Below are 27,718 nucleotides of genomic sequence, written 5' to 3' on the forward strand. Positions count from 1 at the left end.
GCTAGTTTTTTGTATTTTTTAGTAGAGACGGGGTTTCACCATGTTAGCCAGGATGGTCTTGATCTCCTGACCTTGTGATCCGCCCGTCTCGGCCTCCCAAAGTGCTGGGATTACAGGCTTGAACCACCGCGCCCGGCCGACACTTTTTCCTCTTTATAAAAACTTACAGGCCGGGCACGATGGCTTACACCTGTAATCCCCCAGCACTTTGGGAGGCCGAGGTGGGTGGATCACGAGGTCAGGAGTTCGAGACCAGCCTCACATGGTGAAATCCTGTCTCTACTAAAAAAAATGCAAAAATTAGCTGAGCGTGTTGGCGTGCACCTGGAATCCCAACTACTCAGTAGGCTGAGGCAGGAGAATCACTTGAACCCGGGAGGCAGAGGTTGCAGTGAGCTGAGATCGTGCCACTGTACTCCAGCCTGGGTGACAGAGCGAGACTGACTCAAAAAAACATAAAAAATTTGGAGGGTAGAAGAAAAAAAGGTTTCTTATGGTGGGTGTCTAAAGTAATCACTACACATTTTACTCTGTGTCTTTTAGCTTTGTTTCCTCCTTAAGAGTAGGTTTTTAAAATATGTAGTTATAATTGTATAAATAATTCCAATATCAATTTTTAAACCTAGGCTAACATGAATATAATTTCCTGTGATTAGTATTTATACAGTAATTAAAAATGTTTGCATAATAGTACATCAAGGTGATTTTTCACCTTTGTTTTTTTAACCTTGTGTTCTTTTTGTTTATCCAACCATTTGTGCTTGTGTTCCCAGTTTTTTTTGTGAGTGATTCTCTGATGACTGTATTTCTTTATAAAAACTCTTTTTTATTTGGGCAGTAATCCCTGAAGTAGAGTCATTGAGTCAAAGGTAAAGAATGTCATTAAATCTCAATATACATTTATGTTGCTTCCCATGAGGGTGGGCCCGTCAGATGCAAGATTTTTGTCACTGTACCTCCTCAACATTGGGTATCATCTATAAAATGCACTAACACTTAATGGAAAACAATATGTCACTGGTGACTAAAGATTTTCACTAGTGGATGTGAACATTTTCTTGTATAAATGTGGCCTAATTGTGTTGCTTCTTTTCTGAATCCTCTGATAACATCTTTTGGCATCATCTGGGTGGTTTTTCTTTTTTTTTTTCAATCACAGTGTTTTATCTGTTTATATTAACTTTTCATATATGAAAGATAGTAACCTTTTGTCTATCATACTTAAAGGCATTTTTTTTCTAGCTTGTTTCCCTTTTTGCATTAAAAACCTTTGATGTTTTGAAGTTTTACATTTCATTCGGTATAGTAATAGCTTCCACTGTGATTTCTTCTAGAGCTTAAAAAAAAAACCTTATAACAGTTTTCTAAATACAAAGGTGACAGCAGGAATCACATAGTGATTCTTCACCCTTACGACTTTAACTAAATAAAGAACAAAGAAATAAAGAAAATAAAGAAAGTGCTATCCATATGTGGATGGTAGATTCAATAGCAAAGGTCCCTTTTTGATAACCCCTCCCCAAACTGTCTCCTCTGTAAAATGTTTCTTGCTGATTTCTTCCAGGGAAAATAAAGCATGTATTTGCATATATTTGAACAGGAACGAGATCATGCTCTACTCATTGTTCTGCACCTCGCATTCGATCACTTCAAAATATATTTTTGAGATGCCTCCATATGAACAGTTATAACCCTGTTATAGAAGATTATATGTGTGTGTGTGTGTGTGTAGAATGTTATAGTATATTCTACAAATAGAGCCCAGTATTCTACCAACGGATGTACTGTTTAGTCACACCTATACTGACAGACCTTTGACCCTTTCCAGATTCTTAAGCTAAGTATGTTCTCCCCCTGCCAGGGGTTTAAGAAATACTCAGTTTTATTTCCTTCAGGGTTAATAATCCATCTCTATGCTTGGAACACTCTTGAGATGCAATTAGAAAAAGACAAATCTCTAAATCAAAGTGGTGGGACCTTAAAAAAGCCTCGAGGGTTATGAAGGCTTCACTTTGTGATTTGAAACAAGGTACTTCTTTTAAATTGACTTTGGTGATGCATATTAGAACACCATTGTCTTCAGCATAATTATGCCTTTCACAGCTTAATTCAGCCATTACACGTGATGCAGTGTTTAGACATAGCAATAATTACAAATTGTACATGTTTACAGATAAACATACCTCTGATCAAAACAAAACAGTGGCAGCAAGAATGATGTTCTGTCCATGTAAGAAATCAATGAAGAATAATTAAGAATGAACTGTATCTCACTGACTCAAAACATTGCATCTGCCTTTCTGTCCCATCTGTTTTCTAAACAAAAATCTGCCTGTGCCACGTGGTTGTTTTTATTTGTATCCTATAACCAGCCTCTTGAGTTCCACACCGTTGTATTTTCTACACTTAAGCTTAGTGTGTTTTGCACAGGAAATGTTTCTTGGATGTTTTATCCTCATACCAAGTGAGAATTTAAAATTTAAGAGATTACCCACACTCTTTGCTTTTTTGTACATGTGATGAAGAAAGAGTGGGTCTAACCCAGCACACTAAAATGTGTTTGACCTGTAAAAAAAACCAAAAAAACAATAAAACAGTAAGCAATTAAATCCTGTTACAGTTGTTTCTGTGTTTCAAACGTACTTCATGGCATATATATTCACTTGAAGCTAACAAAGTCCCCAGTCAGGTTCTTGGGAGTTTTTTTACAGGGTTCATTGAAGTGTTTGGTCTTTGAAATCCTTCATCTCATGCTAACTGCCAAGTCAATGCAGACAGTATGGCCGAACAGAGCTGGTCACATTTTCCCTGAACATGCTATTAAAAAATATATTCGCTGGAATTCTTTGGACTCGTGGCATAGCTGAGGTGCCTTTGATTCAGGAGGGCTGTAGCTTATGAATTGCATGTGGAAGAACTAAAAATAGAAATGTGAATTTTCCAAAAGAACGCTATGATACCAAAAATGGCCTAGAGCTGGGCTGTTTTGTGCCGAAGGTACAGTAATAAGAACTGGGATGCAAAGCCCTGTAGGGTGCATCTGTCCCCTTCCCTGACACCACTCACCCCCAGATGGCTCGTGAGTGGCACTGGGGTTGTCTCCGTCTCACTCTTGCGCGATGTTCTGCTGCCTGTCTGGGATGGAGCAGGTGTTCTTTTGAATGTATTTGTTAAGCCTCTGAAATGTATGCATTTCCCCCTCCCCAAGAAAAACACACATGTGCATGCTCTGTGCTTTTCCCTGGTTACTGTATTGTTCCCATCGCTTTTTTATTTTTATTTTTTTCCCTTGGGATAGGGAAAATCCACTCATTTTCTATTTGGTCCCTTCAGGAATTTGCCTTAGGGGCTGTTGGGCCAGGCTTCACTGCAGCCCGACAGAGCTTATCAGCTGTGTGTTAACCTCTCCCAGACACTTCTTGAACACTGTTCTTGCAAGCGAGCCTATGCATCTGAGCCTCCTCTGTGTAATGTGGTGCAGCATTAAAAGCTTACCCAAATAGCAGGGATGATTGCATCTTGTTGATTACCAGGACTGATAACATTTTCTTGCTTAGCTAAAAAGAAAAGCCAGATGACTGTTTCCAGGAACTGATAAACCGCCGTGCATCTGGCCCCAGGTGGTCTGCATGAAGGAAGCTACAAGGTTGGAATCCTCCTGCCGTCCCCTTTTACAGTTCATAAATCTTCTGATTTATAGGGCCATTTGTGATTGCAGACACATTTATTCATGGGGGGATTTCCATCGAGATCATAACCCGCTGTAAAGCAGAAGGAAGAATCAGGAATTAGAATGGTGTACATTGTTCTTTGTTAGAAAAGAATTCCGATTCTTTGGTCATAGACAAATATTTGCTTTTGAAGAATCTGGTGGTGTGTCGGTGGCTTTGTTCACATCAGTGCACAATCACATGCTCTCTTGCCTCCCAAGGACGCAGAAGCTTATGTTACACAGATCATTTTATAATGCTTGCCATCCAGGCATGTGTTATTCAAAGTGTGAGTAACTTTTTGCCTTATCTCCTCTTCCTTCCCTCCTTCTCCCTCCTTTGATTTAGCTCATTTCTGGAATGGGGCAGATTTTCATCTCAGGGAGTTGATAATGGTTTCCTAGGGAGGGTGACAGAACAAGTGTCACCTTAGCTCTAGCTGGAGATGAATATTGCCATGCAGCTTACTTGCTTTATGTTAAACCGGCATTAGGGAAAGGGGCCTTGCATCTTTGATCAGCAGTATGTTAACCTCTGCCAGACACTTCTTGAATGCCATTCATCCATCTGAGCCCATGCATCTGAGCCTTGGATGAAATTCAAGGCAGTGGATTAGGAAGTCAGGGGCCTGGACCTCTGGGAAGCCCCTTGACCTCCCTGGGCCTCAATTTCTTCTATAAATAGGAAGAAATAATTCTAACAATTCCTAAGCATTTGCTGCTGCTGTCAGAGTCTCCTTAGATGTTGTGAGGGGGAAAGGAATGAATGGAGGTCAAGTCCCCAAGTAGTTTTGTGTTTGTCTGTTTGTGATCACTCTGTCGCCAGGCTGGAGTGCAGTGGAGTAATCTTGGCTCACTACAGCCTCCACCTCCCGGGTTCAAGTGATTCTTGTGCCTCAGCATCATGAGTAGCTGGGATTACAGGCTTGTGCCACCACGCCCAGCTAATTTTTGTAGTTTTAGTAGAAACGGAGTTTCACCATGTTGATGAGGGTGGTCTCAAACTCGTAACCTCAAGTGATCCATCCACCTTGGCCTCCCAAAGTGCTGGGATTACAGGTGTGAGCCACCATGCCCAGCTGCAAGTAGTTTTTACCATATAATAAGGGCTCAGTAAACATTAACTCTGATCACCATCATCCTGGTTAACAGATGAGGAGCGGGGACACAGAGGAGGGCAAAGTCATGTGGCCAGGGTGACATAGCATGTAGTAGAGTCGAGGCTGTCCTCAGGAACCTGTGCTCTTTGCTGTCACCCTGTGCTGCTTCTCAGGAAGGTAATAGCTTGTCACCCATTAAAAATGGGTAGTTATTTGAATGAAAAACAGAATAACCCCGGGAGGCAGAGGTTGCAGTGATGAGCTGAGATTGCGCCATTGCACTCCAGCCTGGGCAACAGAGCGACACTCCTGTCACAAAAAAAAAAAAAAAAAAAAGTAAGGACTCCCTGTGTGAAATGCACATGCTTGCTTTTAACATTGCAGTACTGGACTATAAACATTTGCCGGGAACTGGCAGTGACCAGCCGTGGGGCAGAGCATGGGAGGGGAGCAAGGCCCTGATCCTGGGAAGCCGCAGTCCAAGGAAGCAGTGTGGACAGTAAGCAGAGACTAGCAGGGCTGTGTAATACATTCCAGGAGAAAAAGAAAAAGATTTCCCGGGGCTAGGAGGGGCCCGCGGGATGGAATCCGTCTTGATCCAGGTGTGTGTGTGTGGGGTGGTTAGATGGATGGCAGGTCTCCAGGGGAGGTGATGCTTAGGGACTTTCTGTAAAATCAGGGCCCCTGACATGCGATGGGCTGTACAAATTACTGGGAGCCTAACTAGTCATTTATTAATGCACATCTGTAAATATTTTTGTTTTCTTTTTGAACCTTTTTTTTTTTTTTTTTTTTTTTTACACTAGGAGACAGAGTCTTGCTCTGTCATTCAGGCTGGAGTGAGGTGGCGTGATTTCAGCTTACCACAGCCTCAAGTTCCTGGGCTCAAGCTATCGTCCCACCCCAGCCTCCCAAGTTAGCTGGGACTGTAGGCGTGCGCCACCGTGCCTGGCTAATTTTTTTGTTTTTGTTTTTTTTGTAGAGATGGGGTCTCACTATGTTGCCTAGGCTGGTCTTGAACTCCTGTGCTTAAGTGATCTGCCCCACCTTGTCCTCCCAGAGTGCTGGGATTACAGGTTGAGCCACTGTACATATCCTGTGTAACTACTTTTTAGCCTACCTATTCACTAGCTAACACTTTTTCACCAGAAGGAACTTTTGGCAGCTCGATGTTAAGCTAAATTAAAGCCTGTTGGTTTTTTTCAGAGGGTGAGAGGGAAATACTGAAGGGTCAAATGGAGAAATGTCAAATTTCCATTTTGTCAGCTCAGGGCAGCAGTGTGGAAGAAGATGGATTTCAATGGAGTAAGAATGGAGTCAGAGGGACCACTTAGAGGTGATTCAGACACTAATAAACGATAGAGGCCCCCAGGTAGGTCCTTGGGGATGAAGGCAATTGAGTCCCGGATGTTAGTAAGGCAGAGGCCTGGGCCTCCTCCTAGCTCTGAGATCTTGAACCTTCCCAGGTTTCAGTTTTCTCATCCATCAGACAGAAAGCATGACTGATTTGAGTGTATGTTTCAGGCAAAATTTTAACCATAGTGGGAAGAAGACTACGGCATGTTTTAGAAAACAGGAAGCAGAAGTGATTTGGTAAGATTAATTTCAGCAGGACTGATGTGGGCTGGCTGCTAGCTTAATTGGTTTATTAGGGTCTTGTAGCCACCCTCTTACGATGGATACCAAGTGAATTCCAGGAGATTTATAGTCTTAGGTTTGTCAGTAATGCCATTTGCAGAAGAATAAGGTTCTTTATTTCTTAAATTTGGAAGGGTCTCGTAGAAATAAGATAGTTCATAAATATCTAGTAACCTGTCACTGTTTTAAAATACCACAAAGATAAACGAGGCTGATTGCCCCGTGCTTGCCTTGATGAATTATGTATGTAGCCTGCCCTGGAGTTCTTTATGGCCGTGCATAACGAATCAGCTTTTGTTCTAGCATATTTTCAGTGGTAGTGCTTGTAAAAGAAGAGGTCAAAGCAAATGCATTAAAGAGGTGTGGTTGGTGCAGGATGATTGGGTTTTGCTGTCCTGTTCTGTGCATTGCTTCTGTTTGTGCTTTGATTTTTCATTATCAACTTTGGGGAGGGTGGGAGGAGCAGCCTTGTGGCATTAACAGCTGCGTAATAGTACAGAGCAGGCAGTGACTCTTCTTGGTTCATGCACCTCAAAAGCGGCTCTCTTTTTGCCTTCCTTCTCCTCCTCTCTGCACCTGCTTTGCAGAGCTCTTAACTACTTTTCCACCTAGTAATAAAAAAAAAATTGAAATAAATGGTTAGGAACATGCCCATGATCTTTTTCCTCACTGACTTTGTCTAGACTCTAGATGAAACTAGAGAGGATTAAGAAATATGAAACACAGCAGGGAATGTCTTCTTTTTCCTCTCCCTTTTTCTCCTCCCCTGGCAAAGATTTCTTTAGAATCTGAGTGAGATATCAGAGGTACTGTTTACATGTGAAGTAGTGATGACCACGGGTGGAAGCCAGTTGTAACATGGCGTTGTCAGTTATAACTTCTTTCGATGTGAAGGTTACTACCGACTTTATGAGAGGAGCCTCCCAGACACAGGTGTCATCACTGACTCATGAGTAATTCATTAGAAAGGGCCAACCTGTGTATTTCATTGTGGGTTTGTGAGCGGCCTCATCTTCCATAAGGTGATCATTTGTTGGGCCGATCCAAGGCAAAGATCCGAGTAGTTGGGAGTAGCTACAAATTGAGAGGAGCCCAGGCCTACTGTTTGGAAGGGCACATCTGTCTACCAAGGGCTGGTTCCAGTGTATTAGCAGAGTGACACTAGACAATCAGTTTACAGTCAGTTTAAAAATGTTGAGGCTGTCCTCAGTGATTAATTATGGCCTTTAGCTCATACTAGATTTAAAAAAAAATCTTCGCATCTTTGCAAGAGTAATCATTAACTTCGTTTGTCTATAATATAGCTGAAAGATGCAACACAATGCTCATGCAATGTAGAGAAATGAGATAACATCTAGAGTTTACATGTATGTAGCTCTTTGTCAGCATATGTATTCATTGATTCTAGATTCATTCGGTAGGAATTTCCAGAGGCCTTGCTGCAAGGGATAAGCACCTGGGAGATGCAGCTGAATCACCCTCAGTGTCTGTGCGTGGGGAACTTGGTCTAGAAAATGGATCAGGCTTGTGCACTATACACTTACTATAATAAATGGTAAAAAGTAAATCTGGACAGAGTGCCACGGGAGTTCAGACGAGAAAGAGGATCCTTCCAACTGAGTGGGGCTGTGAAGAAACTCGAGTTCCATTTATCAGTGGTAGGAAAGGCATGTTGAGAATAAAGGATGGGGTTAAACAAATGGTCTTTCCCTCAAATCCCAGGGTTTTTAACCTGTTACTGAAAAAGTATAGCAATTGATAATGTTTGAATTATTAACCTATTGATGTGTAATAATACTTTGCATACTTTTAAAATCCTGGGGTTGGATTAATAATAAAAGAGTGGAAACATTGTTTTTATAAAAATAATTTTCTGTGCGACATACTCGAGGGAAGTAGCTGTGGGCCTCCTTTTAATTTTAGGCTATTTTAGGCATGTTTTATTTTATTTTTGGTATCTTAGGAACCGTAAGAAGCATACTTTCAAGAATGTGAGGGTGTATTTTTAACTTTTGTTGTAAAAATGTAGCAAAAAGTTTATATGGTGAAGAATTTAGTGGATTTGCATATGCTAATGACTTGTGATTTTAATAAAACCACAGCCTGTGTTTAATTGCATTTCCTACTAGCACAGACTTGAAGAGCTCAATCCATCTGCTTTATTATCTTGTTTCCTTTAATCTGTATTAATGCACCTTAGCAGTATCAGAAATTTTGTTAATATATTATGTGTAGCTGAACTGTAAGCTAAAAAAAGATCATACCAACCCATCTCTCTTTCTCTTTCTTTTTTTTCCCCACTGTCACCTTCAAATTTATTGTTAGTGACTTGCAAATGATGGGATTATACCTTAAAAATTGTCTTGTATCATATATGTATTTCCCCCTTCTCTAAAGAAAGCTAATTATGCAAGTACACTGTTCTTTCTTGATTCATGAATTTATATGATTTTATTTTCAGATTCCTCGAGGTAATTGCTTATTAGACTGGTTCACAAGATGAGAGCTATCCAAGTAGTCACATGAACAGTTTCCATCCCATTCATGCCGTTCTTTCTTCTGCAGAAAATAAGTGAGTCAATCACTGTTTATGAGAATGTGTAAGAGACTGGGGAGAGAGAAGGGACTCAGTGGCCATTTTGTATCATGGATCCTTTTTACTAAGGATAAGAGTGATCCTTACTGGCTGGCTGCAGTGGCTTATGCCTGTAATCCCAAAACTTTGGGAGATTGAGGTGGGAGGATTGCTTGAGCCCAGGAATTCAAGACCAGCCTGGGCAACATGGCAAAACCCCATTTCTACAAACAATAAAAAAAATAGCTGGGCATGGTGGTGGATGCCTGTAGTTCCAGCCACTGGGGAGGCTGAGGTGGAAGAATGGTTTGAGCTGGGGAGGCAGAGGCCTCAGTGAGCTGAGATTACTCCACCGTACTCCAGCCTAGAGGACAGTGAGACCCTGTCTCAAAAACAAAAAGAAAAAAAAAAAAAAAAGAAGTCATCCTTGCTAAGTCACCATAGATCCCTGTTCTAGGTTCCCATTCAGTGTCAGGGTGTTATCGTCTGATAAAACAGGGATCCGTTAGAGAGCTTTCAGCAGGCAAAATGACACTGAGTTTACTGGACCAATGGTAAAAAGAAGTGCTCCTAGGTTCCCAGGCCCTGTTCTTCTATATTCTTCCTGCTTAGAGAAAGAGAATAATAAAACCACTTCAGCTAGGAGTAAAGCTTTCCAAAAACTGCCCAGCCAAGTCCCCAGGGAAACCAGGATTTCAGCTTCTCTGTCATCACCTCTGTTTGAGGTTGGCGTATGCTTTGGCACTTTTTCCGTGGCTCTCGCTGTCAGGAGAACCAAGCCGCCTGAATAAGGAGGGGTGCGGAGGACACTCATTCTGTAGCTGGAATAATCCCTGCCCTAGTTTTTCCAGACACCACTTGTTTTACATAAACCAGGCTTCTGGCCTTTTTGGACTATGAAAATTAAATTCTTCTAAGACACTAAATGTCAAATTTGGGAACCAGAAATAGTTGGACTAAGTGGCTGCCTGATTTAATAGTGGCAACTCAATTCAGATCATCATTACTAGAAATTTCAAAGAAGTTACAGGAGCCTCACCTTGAGGAGACTAGGATATGACAGCTGAGTGATACAAAATTGTACTTCACAGCCACTTCCTAAAACGAAGTTTTCTGGAGAGTAATGCATGTCGCGTGTCATCTGTTGGTTTTCTGTGTGATTCCACTTCACCAGGGCTGTCCTGGGAGGAGTTCCTGGTTGTGTTTAGCTTTCATCAAATTAGGGTAGTACCTCCTGGTCTCCTTCCTCTCCATCCTCTGGACCTTGTGTCTCTCTTCCCATTTTTGATTATTGTATCCAGGAGTTTCTGATTTTTGCCTTTTGAGTTTTGTTTCTTAAACTAAGTGGAGCTACGTTTTTATGGGGAAATAATTTCTCAGCCTGTCATCTTGAGAGTGAAACTTTTTTTTTTTTTTTTTTTTTTTTTTGAGACAGAGTCTCACTCTGTCATCTAGGGTTGAGTACAGTAGCACAATCTTGGTTCACTGCAACCTCCAGCTCCTGGGTTCAAGCGATTCTCCTGCCTCAGCCTCCCGAGTAACTGGGATTACAGGTGCATGCCACCATGTCCGGCTAACTTTTTGTATTTTTAGTAGAGATGGGATTTCACCATGTTGGCCAGGCTGGTCTTGAAATCCTGACCTCAAGTGATCCACCCACCTTGCCCTCCCAAAGTGCTGGGATTACAGGTGTGAGCCACCACACCTGGCCTGAAACATGTTTTTTATTTGTTTATTAATCTAGATGGATTCCTAATTGATTTGTTGGAAACTAGATATCTTTTCTAGTAACTAATATGTGGTTCATACCTAAAACCAAAAGAAATCTCCAGTAATTTTTTGGATGAGACAATTTCAGCACCATGTTATATAACTTTATGATATCGTCTTATCTGAGTCCTCTCTCTCTCCCTCTCTCCCTTCCCTTTCCTTTTTTCCCTAGTGCCTGTAGGTGTGAGTTTAAAGATAAAATGACTGCCAAGTGACCCCAAGTTCAAGGACATTTGTCCTGGCATGCAACTGGAAAATTCAGTTTACATGATAAATTTCAAAACTGTCTGGTAGATAACTGGTACAAATTATAGGAAGAGAGTAACTAATTTCATGCTCATGTGGTTCTATAAGATGATATAAATATATGAGGATTTTAGGAGAAATAAATTAAAAAGTGATCTCACTGAAACAAGTTATTTGTAGATTGCATTTTGACTTGTCTGAAACACATCAAGGTTAGCATAAGAATATTTAGGATATGAATTTGCTCCTAGGAACATTCAAAATATCTTTACTTGGTGATTCTGATAGGAAGATATTGTGTCTACTAATGTGGGAGGGTGGACAAAGAGGAGGAGGAGCGGGGCAGGGCCATTTTGTTGCTTGGTGTGAATGGCACCTTTGAGTTGTGCAGTGGACAGCCCTCATGGCCAGTAGCAGCAGATTTGGTTGAGCGTAGGGGTAGAAAATGGCTTTGTTTTTTAATTTACTCTTCTGTGTTTATGTTACCAAAACACCAGAGATTTGGTTTAGGTCCTGCTGCTTGCCTCACAGAAAGCCAGTCACTGAGATGAGTGTTGCCGGGGAAGAAGGCTTTAATCGGGTGCTGCAGCCATGGAGATGGGAACTCAGTCTCAAATCCATCTCCCTGACCGACTAAAATTGGGGGCTTATATAGTGGGAAGGCAATGTAACTACATGCCGGTAAACAGGAATTAGGGAAGTATAAGGAAGAGGAGTTGGTCAACAGGAAGCTGGTGGTCACTGAGGCAGCCATAATGGGTGAAGGGTCTGACGTCTCCTTGTCCAAATGCAATGATGTGGTGAGTTTCAGCTCCTTGATATCCGGGAGACCTGATGGTTGGTTTTCTGAGAAAGGAATTCAGATAAAACAAATGTAACTTTCTTAAGTTTTAAGACAGGGAGGGTCCATTTCTAAGCTCATTATTAATATGTTAGTAATTTATAGTATGAATATATTACATTAATTAATATATTAGTTCTGTGAGATGATAGGGTGGGTTTCAGTTAGAGGTAAGGGCCAGACTCTGAGTGAAACAGACCATGGTCTGGGATAAGGACCAGTATGTTAGGGAAATGATTCTCTGAGACAGTCCAAATAGGTGGAAATCAGATGATCAAAATAGAGGTTAGAAACCTTTTAATGATACGGTCTGGAAAAATCTAAAGACTAGAGACCACGAGTACAAGGGGTCGTGGCTAGTGGAACAAGAGAAGAACATACGTGGTAGTAATACAGGTAAGAGTCCATTCTGGATGAGGTCAACTGGGCAGGAATTCTTTATGCTCCATCTAAGCAGGAGATAGATGGAGACCTTTGAAGTCCCACTGGCATGTGTGCAAGGAGCCACTGTTAATTTACAGAGAAAAAAGGAATGGAGGGAGTAACAGCATCAGTTTGAGGTCCTGTGATACATCCATTGGGGGTGAATTGTCTCATAGTTATTAAATTATTTAAAAATCAGTACTGTATTCTAAGGTACACTGCCTGATTTCATTGCTTACTTTCAGGCTATAGTAATCAAGGCAGTGTAGTATCGGTGTAAGTATAGACAGATAGATTGATGGAACAGAATAGACCCACACATACATGGCCAATTGATTATGGACAAAGGTATAAATATAATTAAATGAGGAAAAGAATATTTTCAAGTGGTGCCAAAACAATCAGATAATTGTATTAATAAAAATGAACCTTGAGTCATTCCTTGTACCAGATACACAAATTAACTTGAAATAGGTAATAGATCTAAATGTAAGTGCTGAAACTACACAGTCTTACCAAGGAAGCATCGGAGAAACTCGTAGTGACCTTCAGAGGGGCACAGATTTTTATTGTTAAATAGACCTCATGTTTTAGAGGAGTTTTAGGTTTGCAGCAAAATTGCACGGAAGGCATGAGATTGCCCGTCTGTTCCCTGCCTCCACACATGCGCAGCCTCCCCCGTTAGTAGCATCCCCAGCCCGAGTGGAACTGTTTATAATCAATGAACCTACATTGACACAACGTTGTCACCCGAAGTCCAGTAGTTCACACGAGGTAGGGTTCCTGCTTGGTGTTCTATGAGTTTGGACAAATGTGTAATTAGATGTATCCACCATTATAGTATCATACAGAAAAGTTTCACTGCCCTGAAAATCCTCTGCACTCTGCCTGTTCATCACCTCCACCCCTTAACAGCAGATATTTTTTCTTTTTAGCATAGAAACTGTAAAATCTTTTTTTTTACTTAATTTAAATTAAAAACGTTGGGTCTTCAAAAGATCTGTGAAGAAAATGAAGAGGCAATCTATAGTCTAGGAGAAAATATTTGAAAAATGTATATCTGATTAAAAAAAAAAAAACTACTCTTATAGTTGAGACAACTTGGTTACACATGAGTAAAATATTTGAATAGAGATTTTCCAAAATATGATACATGAATGGCAGGTAAGTGTAAGATGTCAGCATCATTAGTCATTAGAGTAATGTAAATTAAACCACTAGGAGATACTACTGCATGTTCTCTAGAATGGCTAAGATGAAAAAGACTTACCATACCAAGTGTTGGTGAGGAGCTGTGACAACTGGAGCTTTCCTACACTGTTCTTGGGAGTGGAAAATGATACAGCATTTGGGGAAACAGTTTGCTAGTTTCATATAAAGTTAAACATATGTTTACTAGCTAACCCAGCAATTTCATTCCCAGTTAATTCACCCAAGGGAAATGAAAATGTTTTAAAAAGACACACAAATGTTCATAACAGCTTTTTCCACAATTGCCACATACTGGAAACAACTTGTCTGGTGCATGGATAAACATATTGTGGTATGCAATGTAGCAAGGAAAAGAGATGAACTACTGATAAAGTGATAATGGATGACTCTCAAAAGCCTTATGCTGAGTGAAAGAAGCCAGATATGAGTACATATTGTGTGAGTCCATTTATGTGAAATTCTAGAAAAGGCAAAACTGATACAGTGTCAGAAAGCAGGTCTGGGGCTGGTGGTATGGGGAAGGGATTTACTGCAAAGGGATACAAGAGAACCTTTTTGTGGTGATGGGAATATTCTACCTCATGATTGTAGTGGAGGTTACAAGACTACATAGATCTGTCAAAATGCATCCAGTTCTACATTTAAAATTGGTGAGTTTTATTACATGTAAAATATCTTTATTATATCTTATTAATTTAAAAAATAAGTTTTGATTAAACGATTTCCTTTGATGTCCTGAAACGTGTCCTTTTCACACTAATTTGGTATATGCCTTGTGATTGTATCCTTTGTATAAGAATATTTTGGTAAGTGGAATATTGTTGTTGGAGATACATCCACATTTTCTACCTTAGCTTGTATGATTGATTATATTCTCTTAGACTGAACCACATGAAATTGTTGATATCCAATCATTCTTGACCTACAAAAGCAGCAATTTCACGTGGCATAAGTATAGTAGAAATTTTGTTTGCTTTTTAATTCATTGGAAAGACTTGGCAATGGTCACATCTCGATTGTTAAGTTTCAAGGATTTCGTAAGACAGAAGACCTCAGTGTTCTATTTTAAATTACATGTTTTGTTTTGCTTTTATTCAGTTCGGTAGATGTTTTATATATCTCTACCACTTTTCAGGTATTCTACTTGAAACTACAGTGGGCGAATGTAAAGATGAGTTTCATATTACCTCAGCCCAAGAAACGTTAAGAGATGAAATTAGAAGGCGTGTGTAGACTTTGTCATAATCGCTAATAGGGACTGTGAAATAGAACTCCCAGTTCTTGTCGTGTCCATTGCAGTGATTATAATAAGGTATTTGGGCTTTTATAATGATGAAATAGGTGGTTGTAGGTTTGTATATGTATGTATACGTAAATATGTATGCATATGAGCCCAGAAGAAATGGAAATGAGACCAGTGATTTAATTTGCATGAAAATTAGAACAATCTACCAAGAGCAAACATCTCTCTCAGCCCTTTTTCAAGAGAAGAAAAGGTCTTACTCAGTGGATGACCTCACACTGACTCTCGTTTAGTTATTGGTTGAATGCATGGAGCCCTCAGTCCTAAGTGAGATGGTCTGGATGATGTTATGGTGTTTCATTGGAGAAAGCGGCTGTCACTTCATCCTTAAGCCTCCTGTTTGCTGTGACGTTGGCAGAGCCACACTCAGCACCACAGGAAGAGCCCTGGGTAATTCCTGAAGACACATTCTAGAGAATCTGGTACAAGTGTATGTAGGTTGGTCACCTTGATGCCATATTTTCTCAGGCTTCTAGTAGAGATGCATCCCAGCAAAATGGAAAGGAACAGAGGGCGTTCTTGAAGTTTCCTAACTGGCATATTTTCTCCTCCTCTTTTTCTGATAATTAAGTACAGGGGACTGAGAAGGCAGGGGATGTTGTTATTTTTACGTGGAATGGACCTACCCTAGCAATCAGATGAGACTGTTGACACGTAGCACAGTCTGTTGTCTTTGGGCGTCTGCCACCAAAGAGAGTACACCCAAGAAGGACTGTCGTGTGAGTGGGAGGGATTTCCATCTTTTGTTCTGTGCTCTTTCTGTGGAATCTCAGGCCTGCGTGTGCTCCCTCTGACCATACCTTTGCTCTTGAAGGATTTGCAGCCCTGAGAGGGAGCCCTGAGAGGGAGCAGACCCAAATTAATTATTTCCATTTTTTGTGGCACTGTGGGACAGTGGGAGAGAATACAGGCTTTGGAACCAGCCAAATGTGGTTTCAGATTCTTAATCCTGCACCTAAGGTATGCAGTCCTGGTGGGCAAGTTATTTTCATTTGTGTGAACTGCCACTTACCTGAAAATGGGGTTAATACCAGATGTCACTTAAAATTAGTAAAAAATACAGTTGACCCTTGAACAATGCAGGCATTGGGGCCACCGACCCCCCATGCAGTTGAATATCTGAGTATAATTTTTGACTTTGCAAAACTTAACTACTAATAGCCTACTGTTGACTAGAAGCCTTACTGATAGCATTAACAGTCAATAACACGTTTTGTATATTATATATATTATATGCTGTATTCTTACAATATAGTAGACTAGAGCGAAGAAAATGTTATTAAGAAAACCATAAGGAAGAGGAAATATATTTACTGTTCCTTAAATGGAAGTAAATCATCAGTAAAGGTCTTCATCCTTGTCGTGTTAAAATTGAGTTGACTGAGGAGGAGGAAGAAGAGGAGAGGCTGGTCTTGCTGTCTGAGGCATGGCAGAGGTGGAAGAAAACTGTTATATAAATATACCTGCACAGTTCACACCCGTGTTGTTGAAGGATCGACTGTATTTTATTAAGCTGTCTTTGAATAGCACCAAGTATCTTAGTGTATGAGAAGGCCTCTGAGAAGTTCCACAGTTAGGAAGCACGTTGAGCTTTTTTTTTGGTGTGAGGGGCACAGAGTCTTGCTCTGTCATCCAGGCTGGAGTGCAGTGGTGTGATCTTGGCTCACTACTTCCAGTGATTCTCCTGCCTCAGCCTCCTGAGTAGCTGGGACTACAGGCATGTGCCACTATGCCCGTGTAATTTTTGTAGAGACGGGGTTTCACCATGCTGGCCAGGCTGGTCTCGAACTCCTGACTTCAAGTGATCCTTCCATCTCAGCCTCCCAAAGTGCTGGGATTACAGGCATGAGCCACCACACCCAGCCATGGTGAGCTTTGTTTAACCAAGCATTTTTCAAACTTACTGACTGAAGAATCTTTATGTGTGCGTGTGTGCGTGTGTGTGCATGTGTAAGAAGTAGCATCCCCTGGAGCTGGTGTTGTGCAGAAAATATGTTGAGAAATAGAAAACAGAGATATCTAGCTTATGTTCATCTATATAGTCTTTTTTTGACTGAGAATGCTTTATCCTTGTTTTTAAGGATAGTTTCACTTTCTTCATTTCTATTTTGGTCTGAATCTTGAGTGTTGTTGATCCTTGAACAACATAGATTTGAACTGCATGGGTCCACCTGTACGCCGCCTGTGCATACGGAGGGCTGACTCATCTCGTGTGCAGCTTCCGAGGGCCAACTTCAGGACTTTATGCATAGATTTTGGTATGCTGGGGGTGGGGGCCCTAGAACCAAACCCCCCATGTAGACTGAGGGAGGACTGTCTATTTTCGTTTTTTACATAGCTGTATTGAGGTGCATTTGTCATACAGTGAACTGCACACATTTCAAGTATACAGTTTGGTCACTTTTGACGTGTGTATACCAGTGAGGCCATCACCACAATCAAGAGAGTATCACCTAAAGGGCATATTTTTAATATAGTTGTAATCATAGCATTGCATAATCGTTTTCAGTAACATAGGTCTCATCTGTTGCTCCAGGTCTTAGTAAAATCAATCACTCTTATTGAACCTTCCTAGCCGCCAAAACTGGATGGGCCATTTAATAGAATTTTTTATATTTAATAGAATTTTCAATACTAAATTTAAATTTTCTTTCATTTATTAAAATTTTCAAAGGGTAATAATGTTATATATTTAGATTTTGATGACATGGAGACATCTGGGACTTGCTTAGTTTTAAAAAAGCAAAATTTGTGTCATAGAGCTATTGTAAGGACTGAATAAAATAATGCATATAAAAGTGCCTAAGACAATGCTTGGCGTGTAGTGGGTACTTACTAAACAATTTCCTTCCTTCCCTTCCTGGCTCCTTAACTACTCCCTGCCTTGCATACCCCCAGTGCTCTGCCCCAGTTTGTGTTCAGATACTAGACAGATGGCTGTTGCTTTGGGATAGGTCAAAGGCTGTCAGGCACGGAGGCAGGCAGATGACCCAGATCAGTGAACACCAGTCATTGTCTTAGAGCATTTTGTTTTGTTCAGCTCAGCTATTTGAATCATCTGGGATTTTCTCATGTGTTTAGAAAAAGGTTTCCCCAAAATTGGTGGTGGTGGGTTCCTGATAGCAAAATGTGTCAACAAGTGGGCAGTCAGCAGATGGAATTTGCTCAACTCTACAGGGAAACTTGCTTTAGGTATTTTAAAAGTTAACTTGTCAACGTCACTGTAGGACAGTTGTATATCTACTGAGTTTACAAACAAAAGTGGTTTTTTTTTTTTTTTTTTTGAGACGGAGTCTCGCTCCGTCGCCCAGGCTGGAGTGCAGTGGTGCGATCTCGGCTCACTGCAAGCTCCGCCTCCCAGGTTCAAGCGGTTCTCCTGCCTCAGCCTCCTGAGTAGCTGAGACTACAGGTGCCCACCACCACGCCCGGCTAATTTATATATATTATTTGGTAGAGACGGGGGTTTCACCTTATTGGTCAGGCTGGTCTCGAACTCCTGACCTTGTGATCCACCTGCCTGGGCCTCCCATAGTGCTGAGATTACAGGTGTGACCCACTGCGCCGGGCCTGAACTCATTTTTAATTAGAATTATTATTTCAGTGGCCGAATGGAGGGAAAAAGAAAGGACCTAAGCCCAGAAAATTCACAGGTTTGTTTCAGGGTAGAAAAATTTGGCATGTTTTGGCCTGGAAGATGTCTCATTATGGAGTCAGAAATCCGAAAGGGATATTAAATTAGGAGCGAACTTGTGCTGTGTTGGTTAACCATTGAAAGTTGCATTGGCAGTTTCATAATCAAACAATAGGGCCACATGTGGAATTTACTGATCTCTCATGAACTTTCTGTTTAAATCTTTATTGCTTTGAATTTGAATTTATTTGAATTTATTGCTTTGAATTTTTTCCCTCCCACTTTGCTTAAGGGACTGAAGCTGTTTTTGGCGTTCGAAGACTCTTTAGAATTTGGCAGTGCCTCTCTAGGATGTTTTCTTCTGCACTGCCTCCAAAACAAAATTATAAACAGGCTGACTTTTTTGGGATCTTTTTTTTTCTTTTTTAACTTTCCTGATGTAAAAGTGTCAGGTTTTGAGCAAGTTTGAAGGATGAGAATTAGAATATATTTATCTGTCTAATCTAGAGAATCCTAGTGGCTTTTAGGGCAGTGTATAAACAAGGTTTATACACCGCAAGGTTTCCCGTGTGCAGCAGTAAACGCTGATGACAGAGAATCTGGCTCATGGCCTTGAAACCATCCATTAACTCATTAATTGATCAGACATCACGGGGGTCTGCTAAGTGCCATGGTGATGCTCTGTGCTGGGAATGCAAAGATGAATAGTCTAGGAATAAAAGACCAATTTTACATAGTGTCAGTATTTTTAGTATTGAAATGTAGGACTTTATAAGTAAAATACTGTTAAGCTAATTTCCCAATTTAAAGTCTTTGAATTATTGTCTTGGATATTAAATATATTCAGTGTTTCCCACCAGTGGATCCCAAAGCCTCACCGGATACATTTGGCAGTGGTCAGGCTGTCTTTTTTCTACGCCAGAGGAATTCCAACAGGAAATATGTACACACCACCCCTTACCTCCCTTGCTTCTTTTCTTTTCTGTCTCCTACTTTCTTTGATCTTGAAATAAGGGGAAGTGCAGTAGCTTCAGGAGTGTCTTCTGGACAAGTGCTGTTTCTGTGCCAGGCTGTACAGATAGTGCTTGCCCTAGTGCCATGAGAAAGACACCTGAGTGAGCTTGCGACATCTCTCCAGCACTGTCCTGACTTGACCCCACCTGACCAGTGACTCTTGTACCTTGCCCAGCTCCTTCGGCTGCTGGTGCAAAAAGAGCTAGAGAGTTTGTTTTCCAAATATGGGCCCCAGATCCTACTTTCAGAACTGTGCATGTGAGGAGTTCATGGGGAATCCCTCATCTCAGCAGAAATGGGGAAGGCTGTCTTCTAAACTGGAGTTCTGAAACAGGTAAACTTTCAGTCCCCACTTGCTCTCAGAGCACAAAAGTGAGGAGGCTTATTTGGCATTGAAATAACTCAGCGTCTTTTCTCATCTGTGTTTTTGAATCTGTTATGGCCAGTGTTTTCTAACCCCCTTCACATTATCTTGTCAGTAACTTGCTTCAGGTGCAAATAACGGCAGAAAGCGTAATTCTCTTTTTTTTTTTTTTGAGACGGAGTCTCACTCTGTTGCCCAAGCTGGAGCGCAGTGGTGTGATCTCGGCTCACTGCAGCATCAGCCTCCCAGGTTCAAGTGCTTCTCCTGTCTCAGCCTCCCAAGTAACTGGGACTACAGGCTCCCGCCACTACGCCTGGCTAATTTTTGTATTTTTAGTAGAGAGGGGGTTTTGCCATGTTGGCCAGGCTGGTCTTGAATTCCTGACCTCAAGTGATCCACCCGCCTCGGCCTCCCAAAGTACCAGGATTACAGGTGTGAGCCATCGTGCCTGGCTGAAAACACTTCAGCAAGTTCATGAATCAGGATTAAAGAATCTGTGGGATACAGAGAATGATAGAAAAAATTCTATAATGTTCATTTTCATTGTGCAGGATAGAGACGTTAGTGTGCATCTCAGTTAGGATTTAATTGCTCCTTCCATGTGTTCTTGAAAGCGCTTGGTAAATGCCTCTCATCCTCCATTGAATGATTCTAGTTCAGATCTGGCTCTTTCACCAGACAATGAGCTCCTGTGGTAAGATACCATGTCTTAATTCATCTGTTTCCCCCTTGTCCTACTACAATGTTTAAGATTGCCAGATAAAATACAGGATATTGGCTGAGTGTGGTGGCTCACACCTGTGATCCCAGCACTTTGGGAGGCCGAGGAGGGTGGATCCCCTGACCCTGAACCCAGGAGTTCGAGACCAGCCTGGGCGACATGGCGAGACCTCTCTCAACAAGAAATAAAAAATAATTAGCAGGGGGCACACGACTGTGGTCCCAGCTTCTTGACAGGCTGAGATGGGAGAATCACTTGAGCCCAGGAGATGGAGGCTACAGTGAGCTGTGATGGCACCATTGTACTCCAGCATGGGGCACAGAGTGAGATCCTGTATCTGTCAGACAAACAGACAAACAACCCAAAACCAAAAAAAAAACAGTATAGCCAGTTAAATCTGAATTTCAGATAAACATAAAGTGTTGATATGGGTGGGTCTTATGCATACATCTATTGTTACATCTGAATTTCACATAAGGAATGAATAATTTTTAGTCTAAATATGTTCCATGTGATATTCTGATTTAATTAGTCATAATACATATTTTTCTCTTTCTTCTTTTTTTTTTTTTTTTTTTTTTTTTGAGACAGAGTCTCCCTCTGTCACCCAGGCTGGCGTGCAGTGGTGCAATCTTGGCTCACTGCAGCCTCCACCTCCCAGGATCAAGTGATTCTCATGCCTTGGCCTCCCGAGTTGCTGGGACTAGGGGCATGCACTACCACACCTGGCTAATTTTTATATTTTTAGTAAACATGGGGTTTTGCCACGTTGGCCAGGCTGGTCTTGAACTCCTGACCTCAAGTGATCCTCCCACCTTGGCCTCCCAAAATGCTAGGATTACAGGTGGGAGCTACCGCACCCAGCCTATATTTTTATTTTGTAAATTGGGCAACCCTATACAATGCCCATGACTTAGAAATGATTTTTTGCTCCTAAATCAGTGTAATGTGAACACAGCTAAGACAAATCAAGGTGTTCATGGAGTTGGTTGGTCTCTTTTATGGAATGCAAAATGGAAATTGGAAATAGTAATTACCCTCCTTTACCAGTGTGTTAGTGAATACGGACCATTTAACGTACAACAACTAGATAACCTTGACAATAGAAATACGTAGCTAAGCCAGGAGCGGTGGCTCCTAGCACTTTGGGAGGCCGAGGTAGGTGGATCACTTGAGGTCAGGAGTTCAAGACTAGCCTACCCAACATGGGAGAAACCCTGTCTCTACTAAAAACACAAAATTCGCCAGGAGTGGTGGCGCACACCTGTAATCCCAGCTATTCAGGAGGCTGAGACAGGAGAATCGCTTGAACCTGGGAGGTGGAGGCTACAGTGAGCTGAGATTGCACTATTGCACTCCAGCCTGGGTGATAGAGCGAGACTCCATCTCAAATGTAAATATGTAGCTAGGACCTGAACTAATGGGTGTGCCCACACTGTTTGCCTTGTACATGCCAGGCACTTGCAATCTAAGTTGTGCGTGTTTTTTTTTTTAAGAATGAGCAGACATCTTGTGCGATTGTCCAGGTTAACTAACAAAAATAGTTGTCTGGGTTTATGGAACTGTAATTAGGTGTCAGATCCTGGTTCCCTTCTGCCTTCTCTGCTATTTCTGGTTGTTTGTTTTTATTCCTGAAAGGTAGAAAGGGGCAGGTAGGACAGGAGCTTGTTGCCTGTTGAGCTGGAGGGAGTAGCTTCAGAGCAAACTGTGACAACATGGGGTCTTTTAAGCCTCCCGTTTTTTTTTTTGTGGGGTGTGTGAGTGTGTGCGTGACTTGGTGTATATGTACACAGTGCAAGTAAATAAGCCTGAGTGGATGGCAAGAGCCTCGTCTGTATAGTAGGAGAAATGGAGCCTCGTTTGTATAGTAGAAGAAATGGAGCCTGTAGGGGCAGAGTCAGGGTCTTGAGAGCAGACACATGGGCTGAGTCAGACAGTTGCTGCTGAGAACAGAATTAGGACCTCCTGCTTCCTTTGGGTTATATTGGATTTTTAGGCCACCTTCCCAGCCACAAAGTTAGACTCTGAAATACATCTGGGTATAAATGTATAAAATGTATAAAAGTGAAATGTAATCACTTCTGAGTTTAAGTATGTAGAAGTGAGGACTCATACCCTTCTCCCAGAATGTAAATTTGACTCACCGGGGCTAACAACAATGATAGCCTAATATAAGAAACTGTTTACCGGACTTTGTTCTGATGTCAGCCAAGCTAGAGCTTTGCATGGTGGGAAGCTTTCTGTGGGCTGTGCCCTATTAGGGAAGGCAAAAATAGAAAGCTTTTTCTCTGGACTTCAGAATGGAATCAATGCATGGTTATCAAAAGCATCAACAGCAAATGGCCATGGAAGTCAGAATCTCAACGTTAATGAAGGGCGATGGTGTTCCCAGGACCCATTATTTTGCAAAGAAATAAAATAATAAAATGCTCCCATTGGTTTAAGAGTGGCTGAAACCAGCAGGCACCAGGTATAAACCCTCTTGCAGGTGTGTGTGTGTGTGTGTGTGTGTGTGTGTGTGTGTTTGAGACAGAGTCTCGCTTTGTTGCCTAAGCTGGAGTGGCGTGATCTCAGTTTACTGCAGCCTCCACCTCCCAGGTTCAAGAGATTCTCTTGCCTTAGCCTCCCAAGTAGCCGGGATTACAGGTGCATGCCACCACACCCAGCTAATTTTTGTATTTTTAGTAGAGATGCACTTTCACCATGTTGCACAGGCTGGTCTCGAACTCCTGACCTCAAGGGATCTGCCCGCCTTGGCTTCCCAAATGTGATTACAGGTGTGAGTCACTGCACCGGCTATTGTGGTGTGTTTTAAGTAGTCATGCTAATGACATTTGTACCTTACCTGGATTCCTGAAACCTCAGCTCTCTGGAGGACAGAATATCTGCTAAGGGTGCGACTCCCATGGTGCTGGAGAGGGGTCTCCTTCGAATGGAAGCGGGAATTCCACCACCCACTCCCTATGTCTCCAAAACTGGGCTTGGCATCGCTGTTCCTCAGGGAGCTCTCAGTCCTTATTAGGGATCCGCCTGGTGATCTGAAATTTACACTTAAGCTTCAACTTTGTCTAGAGAAAACATTTTCTCTCTATCACCAAGAGAATGGAGAACACTATGATTGCTTTTCAAGTCTCACCTGCCAGGAAGTCTTTATTTGGTGGGAGGCATCAAAACTTCCTCTTTTTCCATGTACCTTAGTTTACTATTACTTTAAGTGTTTTGGTTGGATTAACTTCCTGTATTTGTTCTTATTTTAAGTACATTCTTTAGTTAAAGTGTTACTCAGTGAATGGAAAGACAAAAACAAGGCAAGAGGAAGGGGTATAATATGAAAGAATAGGATTTGTTTCCAGTTTTGTTTTGCAACGGTAGATAAGAACCATAAACTTTCTAGTCCTGGTTTTTAAATAGTATATGGAAACTCCATTTTGTTGTACTACCTGGTAAGATGAATTTAAGCTCCCAAGCAAACTTGTTGATTTAGATACAACTCCACACGTAGAGTTTGAAGAGGCTGTTTTGTGGTATCTAGACCTCACTTTCAAGAGTATTTCCCTGATCCTATCCATGCATTTCTGAGACAGTTTTTTGCTGACTGTTCGTTTTATGTTTGTGCAAAGCCTAGTGTCCTACTGACTTGTAGGGACTCATTGAAATGGCAGAAACTGTGTGCATATTAAATGCTAGAGGAATGCTCAGTGTTAATATTTGAGATCAACCACAAAATCTAGTTTCTATTTATAAGACACCCAAGACTAAATTAACTGTAGGACAAATGAAATGTGCACATTCTTTTTGGTAAGATACAGCATCCCGAAAACCACCAAGAGTTAAGAGAAAGAAAACTTTGTATTTTTCATCTTCTGTAATTCATCTAGCCTTGGGATTTTCTCCTAAGCTCTTGAGGCACACTTACATACGTGACCGTGTGTAAGACTTTTGGGTGATAAAGTCGAGGAGATCCACTGAGGAAGAACAGAGCAGGCGTAGGTGATTAGTGTCCAGGGTGGCACCGTGGATGGAGCTATCGGGTTAGTATGGAACCTGCTGGCTGGAGATGAGGAAAGAGAAGAGACCGCTGAGATTACGTGAGTGTTGAAGGGTTAGTTGAACTGGTGTATGACAGTGCTGGCCTGATCTTTCTGGGTGTTCTGATTTTTTTTTTTTTGAGATGGAGTTTCACTTTTGTTGCCCAGGCTGGAATGTAATGACGTGATCTCCACTCACTGCAACCTTCGCCTCCTGGGTTCAAGCGATTCTCCTGCTTCAGCCTCCTGATTATAGGCATGCGCCACCACACCCAGCTAATTTTTGGGTTTTTAGTAGAGACAGGGTTTTGCCATGTTGGCCAGGGTGGTCTCTAACTCCTGACCTTAGTGATCCACCTGCCTCGGCCTCCCAAAGTGCTGGGATTACAGGCGTGAGCCACTGCGCCTGGCCCTGGGTGTTCTGATTTTATCTCTATTAATAAACTCTGTGGCTTTGGACATTTCAGAGTCTCTGGTTCTGTCTCCTAATCTTTAAAATGAGGAAATGGATTAAATGATCTCTGAAGTCGATTCCAATTTTAAAATTCTACTATCAGCACAACAGTCTATCTCTCTAACATGGAAAGTTTTTTCAGATTGGGTATCAGTGAGACTTATATTGCTATTAAACATTTTATAAAAAGTGGGAAATTATTAGTGTGTGTTATCACAGACGTGTTAAGCTGTTTGGATTTTAATGAATGAAAGAGAACTTTAACTGTTAACATTTACCAAGTGGTGTAGCTGAGAGCTAATAGTTTACAAGAGGTATAGGTGAGAGTAAATGTTAACTAGTTTAATAGCTGTCAGTTGCCTCTGGATTTAAAGGTATACACACTGATTTTTGGTTTTCATAGCCTCAAACCTAGTCGAGAATCATACAAAATTACCTTCATTAGAACAAGCATAGTATTAGCCATCAGTGCTATGTAAGGTAAAGATTTCAAACTCTCTGTGAGGCTTCATTAAATTCCTTTGCTTTCCTGAAAGTTTCTACCATCCTGAGAAAGTCTAGCAGCTTCTTCAGAGACCGGGTTGCTTTCTGTCTCAGAATATTTAAAGGAAAGTACATTTTCTCAAAATGGAATTTTCCCTGGGTCATACCAGGCAATTAGGGCTTTGAGCCATGAACCGTCTTCAGGATTTGGTTCCCTCTGAGAGAAAGGGAAAGGAGATAACTTTTGCCCTTGCTAGAAAATAAAGCTTATCTACCCTTACCCGTTTGCAGTTTAGACAAAGAAATAGTTTATTTATACAAAAGCATAGTTTCCCTTGACCACAATGAAGTATCCACTTAGACTGCTCTTTTCTTGACCAGGAGACACAAAATGCATTTTCAGCCCAGGGGAGGCTCTTTGGGGCCACAGTTGGACTGAACAGGACTGTAGCTGTGAAAGTCTAATGTGCAGCTGGTAAATATCTTTATAATAACCCCACATTTTTCTTACACAGAATACATACACGTGTAAGCGCACACACATTATGCATATGTGGGCTGGTGAAGGCAGAAAATCAGTGATCTGATAACTTTCAGAATTAATTGCTGCAAGACCGGGTGCAGTGGCTCACACCCGTAATCTCAGCACTTCAGGAGGCCGAGGCAGGCAGGTCACTTGAGGCCAGGAGTTCAAGAGCAGTGTGGCCAACATGGCAAAACCTCATCTCTACTAAAAATACAAAAATTAGCTGGGTGTGGTGGCACACGCCTGTAGTCCCAGCTATTCGGGAGGCTGAGGCAGGAGAATCGCTTGAACCTGGGAGGCAGAGGTTGCAGTGAGCTGAGATCGCTCCATTGTACTCCAGCCTGGGCAATAGAGCGAGACTCTATGTCTCCAAGAAAAAATAAAAAAGAACTAATTGCTGCAGAGCTGTTCTTTGCATTGTGTACCTTTACCCTGCTACTGGGAGAAGTGGTCGATTCAATCACTTAGCAATTTAAGAAAAAAGGAAGTATAATAGTGTTTTGAATTCAGAAGTAAATCCCCCTTCCTACCTTCAGAAGAAGAAAGGTAATTTGACTTAATCACTTTTTAAAAACACCAGTTTTGAGAACGGAAGCTGGCTTTCCACTGTTTGATAAAAGCGGTTCTGAGGCTATTAAATTCATTTGTGTTACGTAGTCTGCGGGCCAATGGCTTGCCATGGCAGTCTGTGCGTTTCCTGATGTAAGGACCAAAATCTTTGTCCATTCTCCGTTGAGTACTTGATTTATGGTTTAAAAATAACTACCTCTTGCGAGATCTGGTTGTTTAAAAAAACATTAATAAGTGCCCAGCTCCGTTAGTAGTAAAAGGGCTTGTCTTTATCTTATGAAGTATTTTACTTCAATTTTCAGTTAAATGATCAGGGGTTTTTGAGTTCTGCCTGAGCTGTTTGCCGTGTACATGTGTCTCTTTATGTTAATGGCTTTCACTTTTATTCCTTTGCCTGCAATGGAGAAGAAAATGAAATGGGATGGCATGGCTCGTTTTTTCCCCCCTTCCTCTTTAGGCCTGACTGGCCCTTTATAAAATGGAAAGTAGAGGCAGTCCCTCCAAATGGCTATCACGGGTTCAGCGGTGTGTAAATTGGAGTCCTAATCTCTTCTTTGAAGACTCGGAGGAGGCTATTATGATAAACGTTGTAGAAATGATTAAAGAGATGAGAACAGCAGGATGCAGGCGGCAACTGCAAACCCTGTGGTGTCAGGTGGGACACCCTGGGAGCTTGGCTACGAGGGACGGAGGAGCAAAGGGACTAGCCAGTGCAGCCCTGGGCGGGCCGGGTGGAAAGCAGCCACATCCCACATCATTGTCCCAGCAGTTCAGCTGCAACCCAGTGTCCAGGCTGTGCTTTGTTTTTTCTCACCTTTTGTCCTAGGATGGGGAAAATATCCCCTAACAGGGAAGGATGTTTGGATAGTGCTTTTAATATTACCTATGTGCATCATAGCAAGTATACTGCCTCTTTCAATATTTACAAATCTTTTTCTTAAGCATAACTGTGATGTGAAATTGAGGTTATTCAGCAACATGGGCTATACCAGGTATTGATTAGACTAAGCTGAGCATCCCTCAATGAATGAATTGACTTTAAACGCCTGCTGTCTGAAGTGGTTGGGAATAGAAACCTTTCTATCACTGTTTATGAGAAAATGGATTTTA

At 41.6% G+C, this 27,718-nt stretch overlaps 1 protein-coding gene across 4 annotated transcripts in view; it reads left to right on the top strand.

Annotated features, from left to right (window-relative positions):
- MFHAS1 (malignant fibrous histiocytoma amplified sequence 1) overlaps nucleotides 1–27,718 on the top strand; it is a 108,204-nt gene that overhangs the window by 17,644 nt on the left and 62,842 nt on the right. Inside the window, exon 2 of one of the 4 annotated variants that reach the window (XR_002734337.3) lies at nucleotides 8,909–9,019. The exons of the other annotated variants lie outside the window; for them this stretch is intronic. The gene's annotated coding sequence lies outside the window, so the exon portion shown is untranslated. The remainder of the gene's footprint in view (nucleotides 1–8,908; nucleotides 9,020–27,718) is intronic. 4 annotated transcript variants of the gene reach the window in all.

This window comes from Piliocolobus tephrosceles, chromosome 7 (genome assembly GCF_002776525.5).
Source record: "Piliocolobus tephrosceles isolate RC106 chromosome 7, ASM277652v3, whole genome shotgun sequence".
In the NCBI taxonomy this organism is placed as follows: Eukaryota; Metazoa; Chordata; class Mammalia; order Primates; family Cercopithecidae; genus Piliocolobus; species Piliocolobus tephrosceles.